Source organism: Bubalus kerabau, chromosome 1 (genome assembly GCF_029407905.1).
Source record: "Bubalus kerabau isolate K-KA32 ecotype Philippines breed swamp buffalo chromosome 1, PCC_UOA_SB_1v2, whole genome shotgun sequence".
Lineage (NCBI taxonomy): Eukaryota > Metazoa > Chordata > Mammalia > Artiodactyla > Bovidae > Bubalus > Bubalus kerabau.
Window position 1 is genome coordinate 90,845,293 of NC_073624.1, and position 14,441 is coordinate 90,859,733.

Below are 14,441 nucleotides of genomic sequence, written 5' to 3' on the forward strand. Positions count from 1 at the left end.
TTCTGAAGATCCAGGAGCAAAAAAAGGGTGTTGGGGAGCAAAGGCAGTATACTACACATACCCTCAGCATACACCACCACCAAAGGGGAAGGCAAAGCACCCTACCACACCAGCCCAACCCCTGGACTCACCCTTATCCTCGCTCCTTATAAGCAACCAGCTTGCCCACCCTGGGAGTAAGCAAGGGGACCCATTACCTGTTTTTGCTTCTCCTGCTATAGCAGGAGCCCTAACAAAACCTTGACTGAATTTCTTGACTAACCTCTTATCAATTTCTACTGATTGGGGAAGGACAAGAATCCTGGTCTGTATCAGAAGTAACGTATGATCTAATTATTCCATCCCTGTTATTTATCTGAAGAAAACAGAAACACCAATTTGAAAAGATACATGAACTCAACTGTTCACAGCACTAATTACAATAGCCAAAATATGGAAGCAACCTAAGTGTGTCCATCAACAAATGAATTGATAAAGAAGATGGTATGTATGTATGTGTGTCTATATATATGCTGCTAAGTCGCTTCAGTTGTGTCCGACTCTGTGAGACCCCATAGACGGCAGCCCACCAGGCTCCTCCATCCCTGGGATTCTCCAGGCAAGAACACTGGAGTGGGTTGCCATTTCCTTCTCCAATGCATTATATCTATATATATAGATACATATATATATAGATAGATACATATATATATAATGGAATAAATATTAAATAAAATTATATTAAATACACAAAATTCCACTATATATCATACAATGGAATTCATTATATACATATGTATATTATATAATACATATACACATATATGGGGCTTCCCTGGTGGCTCAGAGGTTAAAGCGTCTGCCTCCAATGTGGGAGCCTTGGGTTCGATCCCTGGGTCGGGAAGATCCCCTGGAGAAGGAAATGGTAACCCACTCCAGTATTCTTGCCTGGAGAATCCCTTGGACAGAGGAGCCTGGCAGGCTACAGTCCACGGGGTGGCAAAGAGTCGGACACGACCGAGCGACTTCACTTCACTTCACTTCATACACATATATGCTGTGCTTAGTCTTTCAGTCATGTCCAACACTTTGAAACCCATGGACTGTAGCCCACAAGTCTCCTCTGTCCATAAGATTTCCCAGAAAAAGAATGCTGAATTGAGTTGCCATGCCCTCTTCCAGGGGATCTTCCTGACCCAGGGATCGAACCAGCATCTCCTGTTTGGCAGGTGAATTCTCTTACCACTGAGCCACCTGGGAAGTCCATAAACTGGAATACTCAGCCATGAAAAAGAAGGAAATATTGGGTGGGGGCGGGGGAAGCCTCTCCAGGAGCAGCCACAGCCAATCCACGATTGGTCCCAGCGCCCACGTCCTGCATCCCACAGGCAGCAGCCAAGGCTGCCAGAAGGGCCCTGGCTTCCAGGGGTGCCACACATGGGAGGCAACCCAGCTTCCCCACCACCAAAACCTCCCGAGGTTGGAGCAGGGTTTCCTCAGCTTCACCCTCTGATCCTCTTCAGAGGCAGACTGAGGTGACTCCGGGCCCTACTCTCAGGCGCCCAGAGGGATCTGGGTGGTGTCCAGCAAGCCAAAAGTTAACAGCGGGGGACCAGCAGATTTCAGAGCTGTGTGACTGGCCATCTGCGTGCTGTGCAACTAACTTATGTGGACCAGCTACAGGTTAGATGATGTTACAGATTACACAGCTGGCCCACTTGCAGAGAGGTGAATGTTCTGCATCTGCCAGCAGACACTGTGCATATGGTCACGTCAATATTAAAGATCCAACTAAAAAAAGCAATTCAATTCATATTTTTTGTTTGACAGTAATTTCATCTCTGTTCTCCATCTAAATAAAGTTTTAAATAAATAAAACCTTAATTCAGGAAAAAAAAAGAAGAAATTTTGCCTTTGAAACAACATAGATGGATCTGGAGGGTATTATATTTAGTGAAGTCATAAGGCTCTCCCAATGGTTCTAGTGGTAAAGAACCCATCTGCCAATGCAGGAGACGTAAGACACACGGGTCCAATCCCTGGGTCAGGAAGATCCCCTGGAGGAGGGTATGGTGAACCGCTCCTGTATTCTTGCCTGAAGAATCCCATAGATAGAGGAGCCTGTTAGGCTACAGTCCATAGAGTCACACAGAGTCAGATACAACTGAAGCAACTGAGCACACACGCACATAAGGAGAAAGAAAAGTATTGTATGCTTTCACTGAAGTGTGGGATTTGAAAAATAAAACAAATGATGAATATAACAAAACAGAAACAGACTCACAGAGAACAAATTAGTGGCTACCAGTGGGTAGGAGGCCACAGTAGGGTCAAGACAGGGGAAACAGATTAATAGGTACAAAGTACTAGTATAAAATAAATAAGATATAAGGATGTAATATATAACACAGGGAATATAATCAATAATTTATATTAACTATAAATGGAATACAATCTATAAAAATATCAATTATGTTGTACACTTGAAACTAATATGATATGGTAAATCATCTGTACTTCAAAAAAGATGATATATGAAATAATATCATAAGGTAGAATTTAAAAGGGGTAATAGCTACATATATGGAGAATTTTTAAAAGTTAATAAGAAACATATTAGGACTTTATGCCAATGACATGATAAAGTTAGATGAAATGAACAAATTCCTATGAAAAATATAATTTACCTCAACAGATTAGGGATGAAATAGAAATCCTGCAGAGATTATAGTTTTTAGAGAAATTATTACAGTAATTAGGAATCTTTCTATCATGAAAACCTCAGGACTACAATGTTCATATAGGTGAATCCTATCATGAGTCCTATCAAATTTCAAAAAATTAATCTTGATCTTATATAACTCTATCAAAGAATAACAAAAGGACAATTACTGAATTTATTCTATGAGACCAGCCTACCAGGCTCCTCCATCCATGGGATTTTCCAGGCAAGAGAACTGGAGTGGGGTGCCATTGCCTTCTCCAATATTTTAAACCAGTCAATCCTAAAGGAAATCAGTCCTGAATATTCATTGGAAGGATTGATGGTGAAGCTGAAATCCCAATACTTTGGCCACCTGATGTGAAGAACTGACTCATTGTAAAAGACCCTGATGCTGGGAAAGACTGAGGGCAGGAGAAGGGGATGACAGAGGATGAGATGGTTGGATGGCATCACTGACTCGATGAACATGAGTTTGAGCAAGCTCCAGGAGTTAGTGATGGACAGGAAAGACTGGTGTGGTGCAGTTCACGGGGTCACAGACTTGGACAAGACTGAGCAACTGAACTGAAAAATAAAATACCAAAGGAAGTTTATAGGCCTCTTTTACTCCTAAACACAAAATTCAAGGTGACAAATAACTTCTCAGAAGACAGTCAGGATAAGGGAGAAAAAACGAAGGTGGATATAATTACTAATAAGTTTTAGTTTAGGTTAGAAGGTGGGTCATGAGTTTGTAATACCTTTATAAACAAACGAACATCTTAACAAAAAGTAAATACATGAAATAAAGTAGTATATATGTGTACCAATTATGATAATGCATTGTGAACAAGGAATTGAGAATAACTCGATTCTATGCTTCTGATGTCCTAAATTAGGAAAAATTTAAGAGACAGGAAGGAAAAGAGAAGAGAAACAAAAGGAACACTAAGGGAGAAAGAAGGGGAAACTCTAGCTAGTGAGGGTGAAGTTTACAGTTGGAGGCAGTGGTCTGATTGCTAAGGAGAAGGTGGTGGAGAAGAAAGAGAAGCAGAAGGAGAAAAAGAGGAGGAGGAGGAGGAAGAAGAGGAGGAGGAGGAAGAAGAAGAGAAGGAGGAGGAGGAAAGAAGAAGAACGAGGAAGAGGGGGAGGAGAAGGAGACACAGCAGCCACGCCCTGACTCCGGCGTGAGCAGAGCAGCGCTTTTCAGCTGCCCTAGCACCGTCTGCAATTCCTCTCCTAGCTGGTTGTGGCACTGAGGCCGCCAGCAGACAGCAGTCGGTGTTAGAATCACCAGTTTCTTCTCTATGATCAACTTGTTTTTGCCTCAGGAAACCTCTACCTAGGATCCTCCCTACTTCTTTTCTAAACATCATCCTTTTCCCCAGAACAAGATTCACCAGACTTAACGTTATGAGCCACCAGTAAAACCTAGGAGGGGAGATAGCAGGGCTGTTGTAGTACCCTAGAATGAATGACATTCTCTACCATTTGTCACACACCAGGTAATTCTTCACAGAGCCTCTAAGCTCCTCTTCAGTCAGAGCTCATCTTAAACCCACCTTCTATTCATCCCTTCATGAGTCTCAAATCCATGTCTTTCTTCCTTTCTGAGACCCTGGCTTTCTACTTTGTAGCAAAGCTTTACCCCTAGCTTCATAACTAAGGGAATCCACAGAAGAATTTAGGACATAAACAGTTTTTCTTACACTGAGCATATTGTATCAGAATATGGACGTGAGTTTGAGTAGGCTCTGGGAGTCGGTGATGGACAGGGAAGCCTGGCATGCTGCAGTCCATGGGGTCGCAAAGAGTCAGACAGGAGTCAGACAGTTCAACTAGACTGCAGCATATTATTACAGTTTCACAAACAACAGAACAATGTATCTTTATGTCTGTAACCAAGTTACCTGGAATTGGAATAGTTATCGAATGAATTTTTTTCTGACTCTGAGAAAGAATACATAAATCAAAGCAAGAACATACTTTACTGTTTTGGGGGTACATTTCCAAGAAAGGAGACTTTACATGGTAACTTTTCAAGCCTAGCATTAGGAGCAAACCAAGTTTTCTTAATGTTTATTGGTAACTTCTTACAGTAATCCTAAATTGCCCACTGAAACTCTGAATCAGCTGTGAATTCTTTGGCTTCCACATGATATGAAATAGTTTGATGTTGGTATTGCCCACAGACCTCAAAATAACAAGTCCTATTGATGCTGGAACGGGCCATGAATAAGTCTTTGCTCTTTGGGGCTTTCTTCACTCGTGCTGTATGATATTTAGTTATTTTCCCATATTCCAAGCACTTCTCAGATATCAGATCCATGTTACCTCTTAGTTGTGTCCAGAGGGTAAAGTGTGGTCTTGACTAGTGGCCCAAGTTAATTCAGACTCTTCAGTGAGGAGGAAAAATCAAATGGAAAAATCATGCTTTTCTCATCTCGGTGCTTGTCAAATCCTATTGAAATAAAGTCTCTTTGACTTTTGCATCAGTCAATTCAATTCTATTGAAAAATTTCTAAGTATTTTCAATTTGCTGCATAATTTTGAGCTGATAATTCTTTAAATTCTACCACATTTATATTCAATATAGATTCAGCCTACACAGTCCATAAGCAAGGTACGTAGAAACCCATATTGTGAGATTCCAGATTTTCTCATTCCAATTCCCAACTCTTCTGGTGACAAAGTAAGGACAAAGCTCATTTTAACTGAATAGTAAAAGACAAACACAAATTCCAAATTCTGCTCACGTATGTTGGAAGAGCTCACTCCTCCTTCCACCACCTACATGGTGGATTCAGTCCACAATGTATGAACGACTACATTTGAAATTCAGAAAAGAGGACAGTGTCTCTGCTTACAGAAAGAAGAGTGGAAGATCCAAATGGGAGCCCAGGGCTTTCTACTTAATATGATACTTATTTTGCCAGTTTTCCAGGGATAGCTCTCTTTGAGTACCCTCAGAGGTCACTTATTGGTATCTGGTCTATGTGTTTTAAGATTTTTATCTTAATAAGAAGTGGAGCAGGAGGTTGATATTTTGAGTCATTTTAAGAAAAACATTTAAGAAAAAGAATCAGATGGCTTAGGGCAAGAATTCCACTATTGGGAACTCATACTTCTTAAAATAAATTGTGTCTAAACTTAAAATTCAAACCGCTCCAGGAGATACAGTGCATTATTTTATTTATAAATTATTAAATCCTTGCGTTCTGATAATCTTATCCTAATATTTACAAAGATATAGGTAGCTGAGGACGAATCTACATCTAACAGAAAATTTTAGTACTCTGAATGAATGTCTAGAAAGGTGGAGTAACGAGGATACAGGGAAAGACAAGCCTAGTGCTGAGAGGCTGCACTTGTCTTCCCCTGGCATCCTGGGGGGCACCAGGAATGGGGAGAAACAGTGTTTGTTTCCTTTCTACTCTGGGCTTCCCTAGTGGCTCAGATGGTAAAGAATCCACCTGCAATGTGGGAGACCTGGGTTCAATCCCTGCGTTTGGAAGATCCCCTGGAGAAGGGAATGGCTATCCACTCCAGTAGAATTGCCTGGAGAATTCCATGGACAGAGGAGCCTGGCAGGCTACAGTCCATGGGTCATAAACAAGTCAGACACAGCTGAGCAATTTTCACTTTCTACTTTGTTGTATGTCCCCAGTATCTCTCTAGAATAGGAACCTCTAAGCTGCTGGTTTCAGCTTCTTTTATCCCTGCAATTTCCAATCAATGCAAATTTTGTAGCAAGAATGCATGAAATCAACAAACCAATTTTAAATAATACTCTGGAAGCAGAGAGCAGCATTATTGAGTAGATAGTAAGAGAAGCTAAAGACAAAACCCTCAGCGGAGGAAAATTCCTTAAAGCCCTGATCTAATTGGTGCTGAGAGTTTAGAGCTCAGCTCCAGTACAAGGAAATAGTGATGAGAGGGCAGAGATGAGAAGAGTAGCCTTAGGGAGCCAGGAGTAGAAGGCCAGATGAGAAGAGACAAACATAACTGGAAGTTTCCAATGGGGTACAGATCATTACAGAAATCATGGAGGACATTACTGAGCTCTTGACACTTCCTGTAACAGAAGACAGTTTTTTCTCTGGTTCTTCCCATAGGGTAAGTAGTCATTTGTAGTCAGGCACTCTTTTCTACATGTAATAACAAATATTCTAGAGCCCAACTGTTGAACCAGTGGACATTTTTTTTTCTTAGTTGCAGGTCTCAAAGATGACAGAAAAACTGACTGTCTCATGAAGGAGTTTCAAATAAACCACACCATTAGGTCTTTCTAACTAACTAACCACAGTGGAAAAGATTCTTAGATTCTTACAAGGGGTATCTAAGAAACTCCTCTCATCTGATCAAGATGAAATCGCATGGGCATCTTTTCCTTTAGCTGCCTTTGTGATTCTAAATACTAGGTTGAAGTATCAGTGAAACAAGTAATTTCCCAATATAATCCATCAGAAGGGCAATCGTAAATTGGCCAGCTGAGTTTGGTGGCTCAGGAGACAGATGGGTGCATTTCCTGAATTACCTGAAGTCATCACCAAACACCAAACTTTAATTAAATAGAAGAGTTGGAATTTATAAGAACCATATCACGTTCTCTCTGGTAACCTGTGTTCAGAGCTTTAGTCAAGGGCTTCAGGTGCAGTTCTAGAGGCCTTACTGCAGTTTTCCCTAGACCTGTTAGGAATCAGATGCTTCATCTAGGAAGTCATACAGAAACCATGCAGGCACCCACAGCTTACTTATTTTCCTCCATCAGTATAAGTTGGGAAGTAAAGTATAAACATCTGGGTTACAAATTGTGATGATCAAAGGAGTCAATCAATAGACCAAATGTTTTACATGACATAATTTTTGCCCACTTTAGATTGATAAAGCTATAAGGCTTCAACCCATTTGTGGTGTGGCAGTCTCTGGTATAATGAAAATTATACCAATGAACACCTTATTACTAGTAGCATAAGATTGTCATTGCTTAATACCCTCAACAATACTTAGTTGTTTTAGTCTTTTAAATTTTTGCCAATACGTGAATATGTATATGATTTTAATTAGAATTTTAATTTGCATTTCCCTGATTACTGAAAGTTGAGCGTATTTTTATTTTATTAACATTTTATTTTATCAAGGTAAGAACACTTAACACGAGATCTGCCTTCTGAACAATTTTTAAGTGCACATACATTATTCTTGACTAGAAGTACAATGCTGTACAGCAGATCTCTTGAGCTCATTCATCTTGCTTAATTGAAACTTTATGCCTATTGATTATAATTACCCATTTCCCTCATTCTCCATCCTACAGAAACCACCACTCCACTCTCTGATTCTATGAGTTCAACCATTTTTAATACTTCATATAAGTCAAATCATACAGTATTTGTCTTTTTGTGACTAGCTAATTTCATACAGCTTAATGCTCTTAAGATTCATCCATGTTGTTGCATATTGCATAATTTCTTTCTTTCCAAAGGCTAAATAGTAATCCATTGTTCATATATATATATATATATCACATCTTCTTTATCCATTCATCCACTAATGACCATTTAAGTTATTTCCATATCTTGGCTATTACAAAGAGTGCACCAGTGAACACAAGACTGCTAATATTCTTTGACATCTTGATAACAACATTTTTTATAAATACCCAAAAGTACAATAGTTTGATAGTATTGTAGTCCTACTTTTAATTTTTTGAGGATCCTCCACAATGTTTTCCACACTGGACACACCATTTTGTATTTCCACCAGCAGCGTGCAGGGGTTCTCCACAACATTCCCAATACTTGTCATCGTTTGTTTTTTTTTTTGATAATAGCCATTCTGCAGGTGAGAATATATCACACAGTGGTTTTGATTTGCATTTTCCTGATTAGTAAGACTAGGCACCTATTGGCCATTTGTGGATAAACCATACGCTAGGCCATAAACAAATGTCAATAAATTCAAAGAGATTGAATCATACAAAGTATCTTCTCTTACCATGGTGGAATGAAGCTATAAATCACATGCTCAGTCGTGTCTGACTCTGTGACCCCATAAACTGTAGCCTGTCAAGCTCTTCTGTCTGTGGAATTTTCCAGGCAAGAAATATGGGATGCTATAAAAGCAGTGATCAGAAGGAAATATACTACGAGGAAGTAAATAACTACAAGGAAGTGAGAGAGGCTGGGGCCTGGGGCCGGGGCCCTTTGCTGCAGTGCTTTCACCTGGACAAACATCTTGAGCAACAAAATACTCCTTGTATTTTGTATTGATGTAAACTACCAGAGCCTAAAAATAACTGCCTGCATGCACAGTTGGGACAAATTATGAACAACAAGACAGAAAAAAAAAACAAAAACCCAGCTGCCACTTCTGAAGAGCCGGGAGCAAAAGTAGTGTATTGCACACGCCCTCAGCACACAATGGGCAAAACACCTAAGACACCCCTCCAGAGGAACACACTCCTACTCTCACCCCATATAAGGAACCAGCTTGCTCCCCCTCAGCGAGCAAGCAAACAAGGGAACCTATTGTTTGTTTTTGCTCTCCCCTGCTGAAGCAGGGACTCCAATAAAGCCTTGCCTGAATTTCTTATCTGGCCTCTAATCAATTTCTATTGATTAAGGAGGCCAAGAAACTTGGCTGGTAACAAAAGGAAAAAAAGTTCTAAAACAAATACTGTAACTTTTCACCTTAAGGAATTAGTAATAGAAGAGCCAACTAAAGTCTAGGCAACCAAAATTAAAAATGAGAAATAGTAGAGATTCAAAGAAACCATTAGTTAGCTCTTTGAAAAACATGAACAAAAATGACAAATCTTGAGCTACAATGAGCGTGAAAAGAAGGAAACTCAACAAAATTAGATGGAAAAGTGGAGACATCCCTAACCCTAACCCTATCGTAAGACAATACTATGAAAAACTGTATACCAACAACTAGACAGCTTACATAAAATAGAGAATTCCCTCAAAGCACACAAACTACCAAAACCTACTCAAAAAGAAATAGACAAACTGAACAGAGCTATAACAAGCAAAAGGGTTATATCAGTACTCAAAAGTCTCACCTAAAAATATCTCTGGGCCAACTAGCTTCACTGGTGAATTTGGAAAAAAAAAAAGTTTAAAAAATAGTTAATACCAATCATTCTCAAATTTTTAAAGAAAATAAATAAAAGGGAGACAAACACTTCCTAATTTATTTGATGGGAACACCATCATCCCAATACTAAAGCCAGACTAAGACAGCACAAGAAAGAAAACTTCCAACACTCTCATGATTAAACCACTCCCCACAAATTGCAACATAATGAAGTCTATATCTGAAAACTCCACAGCTAACATCATACTAAGGCTGAAAGGCTGAAATTTTTCCTTTTAAGATGAAAAAATAAACAAACAAACAAGGATGCCAGCTTTCATCATATCATCAACATAGCACTGGAATTAAATATTTTCGACTTTTGAATACGTTTTCCTCTATTAATGACTGAAGTCACTGACTCTAGTCTTTCATGTGTATTAGTAAATAAGTATGTTCATTTAAAATATGTTATGACAATTTTCCTTACCACAACAGAGGTGAACAGTGTTCTCTCTTTTAAAACAAAAGTTTCACACTACCTGAGCAGATGATCATTTTGCTTTAACAATTTTTTCCAAAGATGAGGCTGCCTCTGCTAGCCCAGTTCATTGACTTGAAGAAGGAATCGGTGATTGCCCTCCTTTCTCCAGTGTGTTTTGCAACTGTTGTGTGAAATAGGAGTTCACAAACATGTCAGATGCAAATGGGATGCAGCCAATGACTTTTTAAGTAGTTTAATCACCATAATGTTCAAACCAAAGATGTTTAAAGACACAGTTCATGTGCATATGGGAAATAAAGATAACTGGTGAAATATATCTCACTATGTGCATGAACGCTAAGTCTCTTCAGTTGTGTCCGACTCTTTGCGACCCCATGGACTGTAACCTGCCAGGCTCCTCTGTCCATAGGATTCTCCAGGCAAGAATACTGGAGTGGGTTGCTATGCACTCCTCCAGGGGATCTTCCCAGACCCAGGGATGGAACCTATGTCTCTTATGTCTCCTGCATTGGTAGGTGGGTTCTTTACCTCTAGCACCACCTGGGAAGCCCATCTTACTACACACATCCCTAGATAATTTCCAAATGGAGAAACCCTTCTAAAAACAAAACAAAACAAAACAAAAAAAAACAAATAAATAGGAAAATATTACCCCTCATGCCTGTTTTAAAGTCCACTAGACCCCAGGGCTTATACTTAGAGCTTCAACTCTAAGGTTACAGATCCTTTATCTGTGAGAATGCCCTAGGACTTGTACAAACCTCAGCTCCTCAAGATAATGAGTTTCAAGTCTGGCTTCAGACTGTGATCTCAAGGACAGTGCTCTCCTGAGCTTTTGAGCTTCATCAGCCAAATTACTGGCTTCCTTTCTGCTAGATTATATCTGAACCTCATCTGCTTCATTAATATTCTTTGTCTAGTACATAAAACCACAAGGCAGCTAAACAAAAAGAAGACTCTCTCACTGAGGTTAGGATGACATAAGAGAAATCTCTCTTGTGCTCCTTTCAGAATCTCAGTGTTTCACTTAATAAGTGAGGGCAGCAGAACCAAGACAGATTTCAGATGATGTGTCCTTAAGCTTCTCCATCTGCAATGGTCTACTTTCCTTCCACCATTTTAATTTGCTAAAAATGAGTATCTGTGCTTTTTATAGTTAGGCTATTTTTTAAAAGTTGGTTTCATGCATATAGAGATCCCAGGACAAAAAATGACTTCTTATATTATGGTAAGACCAAAACCAAAAAATGACTTTTCTGCCAGAAGTCAGACCTCTATTATTTCTCTACAGGATCCCTTCATCCTCATGTGGGGCTACTAAATTCTGATTACATCATCTCTTTAGCCTTCCATGCCTGGCTCTTTCAGTCAACTCCTTTTACCTTTAGTTCTCTCATCACTTTTTTACTTATACTAGAAACTGAGTTCTGGATACTTACTGCTTTATGGATCTTCAACTGCTCTAATAATCTACTAATCTTTCTAAAAAGTGTATACACTAATGATAAAATCTGCATTGATCTGGGAAGCTGAGACCAAAACTTAGGAGTTTCCTAGTCAAGGGAGGAGTGAGTTAACTCTGGTAAACATAATTATTGGTAGTAAAAGAGAAGGGGAAAAAGCATATTTCAGAAAATTTCTAAAGAAGGTATTAAGATATATAGAGTTTGTTTTCCACACACACAGACCACAAGCTTTGTGGCCATTGTCTTCATTTCAGTTATTTCAGATGAGGTTCAGATATCCAGAGTTTTTAATTCTAACTGACCTGTATTAGTTACTTAGACCATTTCTGCCTTCTAACATTAGACTTTAATCAATTTACCTATCAGTCCCATATATGCAATTAACTAATATTTTCTGTGTGATTATAGATAGAATAGATCAACTGTGAGATATTTCTCTGTGGACTGTCCTTAGTTATCTATGTCCATGGAAATTACATAAGATCATTGTATCTAAAGGAGTTAATTTATAATTTCATTACATGTGCTTTGTCCTCAGAATTGATTTAATTTAAACCTCGGGCACATGGCAATTTAACTGGAATGATTCCACAGTGGTATAAATTGAGATATAAATCACATGATGAAAGGTGATGATTATTCAGAATACTCTTACAATGATCCAGAATGCCATCTCCTGCTCTATTTCTCTTTCAGATGATGTCTGACAGATATAAACAAGTTAGAAAAAAGTGACCTGTTTGACAAGCACTCAAACGCTGGAAAATTTCACACTTTAATAAGAGGATCTCATGGGGATCCACTTTCTCATCTGTTGTCCTCTATCTAAGCATTCAAATTTCCCCTCTTTTCCTTTTACTGAATTTATAAATAGGTACTGACTTCAATGTGCATTGAAGCAACAGTATTTCCTCTTGCAAGATAAGTGAGAAGAATTAGTGCTTTCCTGTCACTGCAATATAGAAAGGACGACTTCTCTTCACTTGGCTCCGTCAGAGGATCTGTGCTGGGGGCCAGGATTAGATGTTTATAGAATCTCACAACTTGGGCTGCCACCTGTCTTGCTGATTGCTTGTGTGGGCGCTTAGTGTGGGAAAGAGTTTTTCAAATGTTGGATATCCAGCTCATGGCTTCTTCAGCATCCTTTGGATATGAGTTTACTCCAGGCTGAGAACTCAGAAACAAAAATGAGATAATGCCCAGGTCTATGTTGACAGGTAAATATGGAAAAATTACAGCAAATATATAGCCCAAAACAGACAGTAAAGTCCAAATGCAGAGAAAATTCTTTGCTAATGAAGAATCCAAATAAACTATTTTATTTCAACAGAATTTCACAAACTTATACACATAAGAGAAAATGACTTTTTAAAATAATTTGGGTTCTATTTTCCTCCATTTCCCCAACATTTCCCAGTCTTTCTCATGCTTGCTTATTTTCTAAAATTGAAATTCAAGCTAGGGATGTTTCATAAGAACATACACACATGATATGTTTTGTTTGTTTCACCTTTCCATTCTCTCTACATTCAACAAATAATGATATGACCCCTTACAAGTTTCTCATTCTCCCATGGATTCTGGATTTTAGATAGCATACCTGATTGATTGCAGACCTATACTCCAGGAACAGGGAACATAAATGAACAAAAAAGACTTACTATTCACCTCCTGCTAAAAGAGCCAGGTAGATATTCAAGAAAGGCACAGAAATGTTTAAGAGAGTAAAAGATGAAATAACAGACAAGATGGGGTGTAGCAGGTGTGCACAAAATGAATGTCAACAGGGTATAGAAAGCACAGATTTTATAGCTCCATAGACCTGGGATGGATATAAAACTTACGAACTCATTTACTCTCTCAAAACTAGCATGTTGCTATAACACTTTCACCTTCAATTTCCTTGTTATAAAATTTGGGATAATGCAGTCCTCATCATTTTGTTAGGATCTTCAAATAGAGAAATACTAAATATTTTAATAGTATCTAGAACATAAATGACAACAAATAAATTATAAGTATTATTATTTTCCATAATCTGGGCAGCCTAGAAGGAAGTAATCAAGAGAGGTGTAATGGAGGAGGTAAAAACTAAGATGAAGTTTGAAGAGTAGGTAGCTTTGAGTCTGAATTTGAGGGCTAGAAATTTCAGAAGAGCATCAGCTGAAGTCAAGACAGAGAAAATGAGAGTAATGAGAGCATTGGGAAAATTACAGCCTGATTAAACCAGTGCCCTGATTCTCCAGCTTAGATGCACATTGAAACTACTCAGGGAACACAAACTATCCAACACCAGGACCCAAACAAGACCAAATGAAACAGAATATCTGCCATGTGATGTTATTACTAAGATTGGTTAATGTTTGGTGCCAACCAGGGAAGTTTATCTTTATTCTGGAGTGGCAGTAAAATCAGCACTATAGATTAGTAGAATAAGTTGTGGATATACAGTCATGTGGAGCTTCCCTGGTGGCTCAGAGGTAAAGAATCTACCTGCCAATGCAGAAAATGCAGGTTTGATCCTTGGGTTGGGAAGATCCCCTGAAGAAGAAAATGGCCACCCACTCCGGTAATCTTGCCTGGAAAATCCCATAGACAGAAGAGCCTGGTGGGAGACAGTCCACAGGGTCGCAAAGAGTTGGAGACGACTTACTGACTCAACAACAACACAGGGTGGTGTGGAAGGGATACAAATCCTGGCTGTTCC

The 14,441-nt window shown here is 39.0% G+C and overlaps 1 protein-coding gene across 1 annotated transcript in view; it reads right to left on the reverse strand.

The window, feature by feature from the left end:
- Nucleotides 1-10,835, reverse strand: part of LOC129650297 (olfactory receptor 8S1-like) — an 87,592-nt gene extending 76,757 nt beyond the window's left edge. Inside the window, exon 1 of the mRNA XM_055578646.1 lies at nt 10,306-10,835. The gene's annotated coding sequence lies outside the window, so the exon portion shown is untranslated. The remainder of the gene's footprint in view (nt 1-10,305) is intronic.
- Between the last annotated feature and the right edge of the window lie 3,606 nt (nt 10,836-14,441).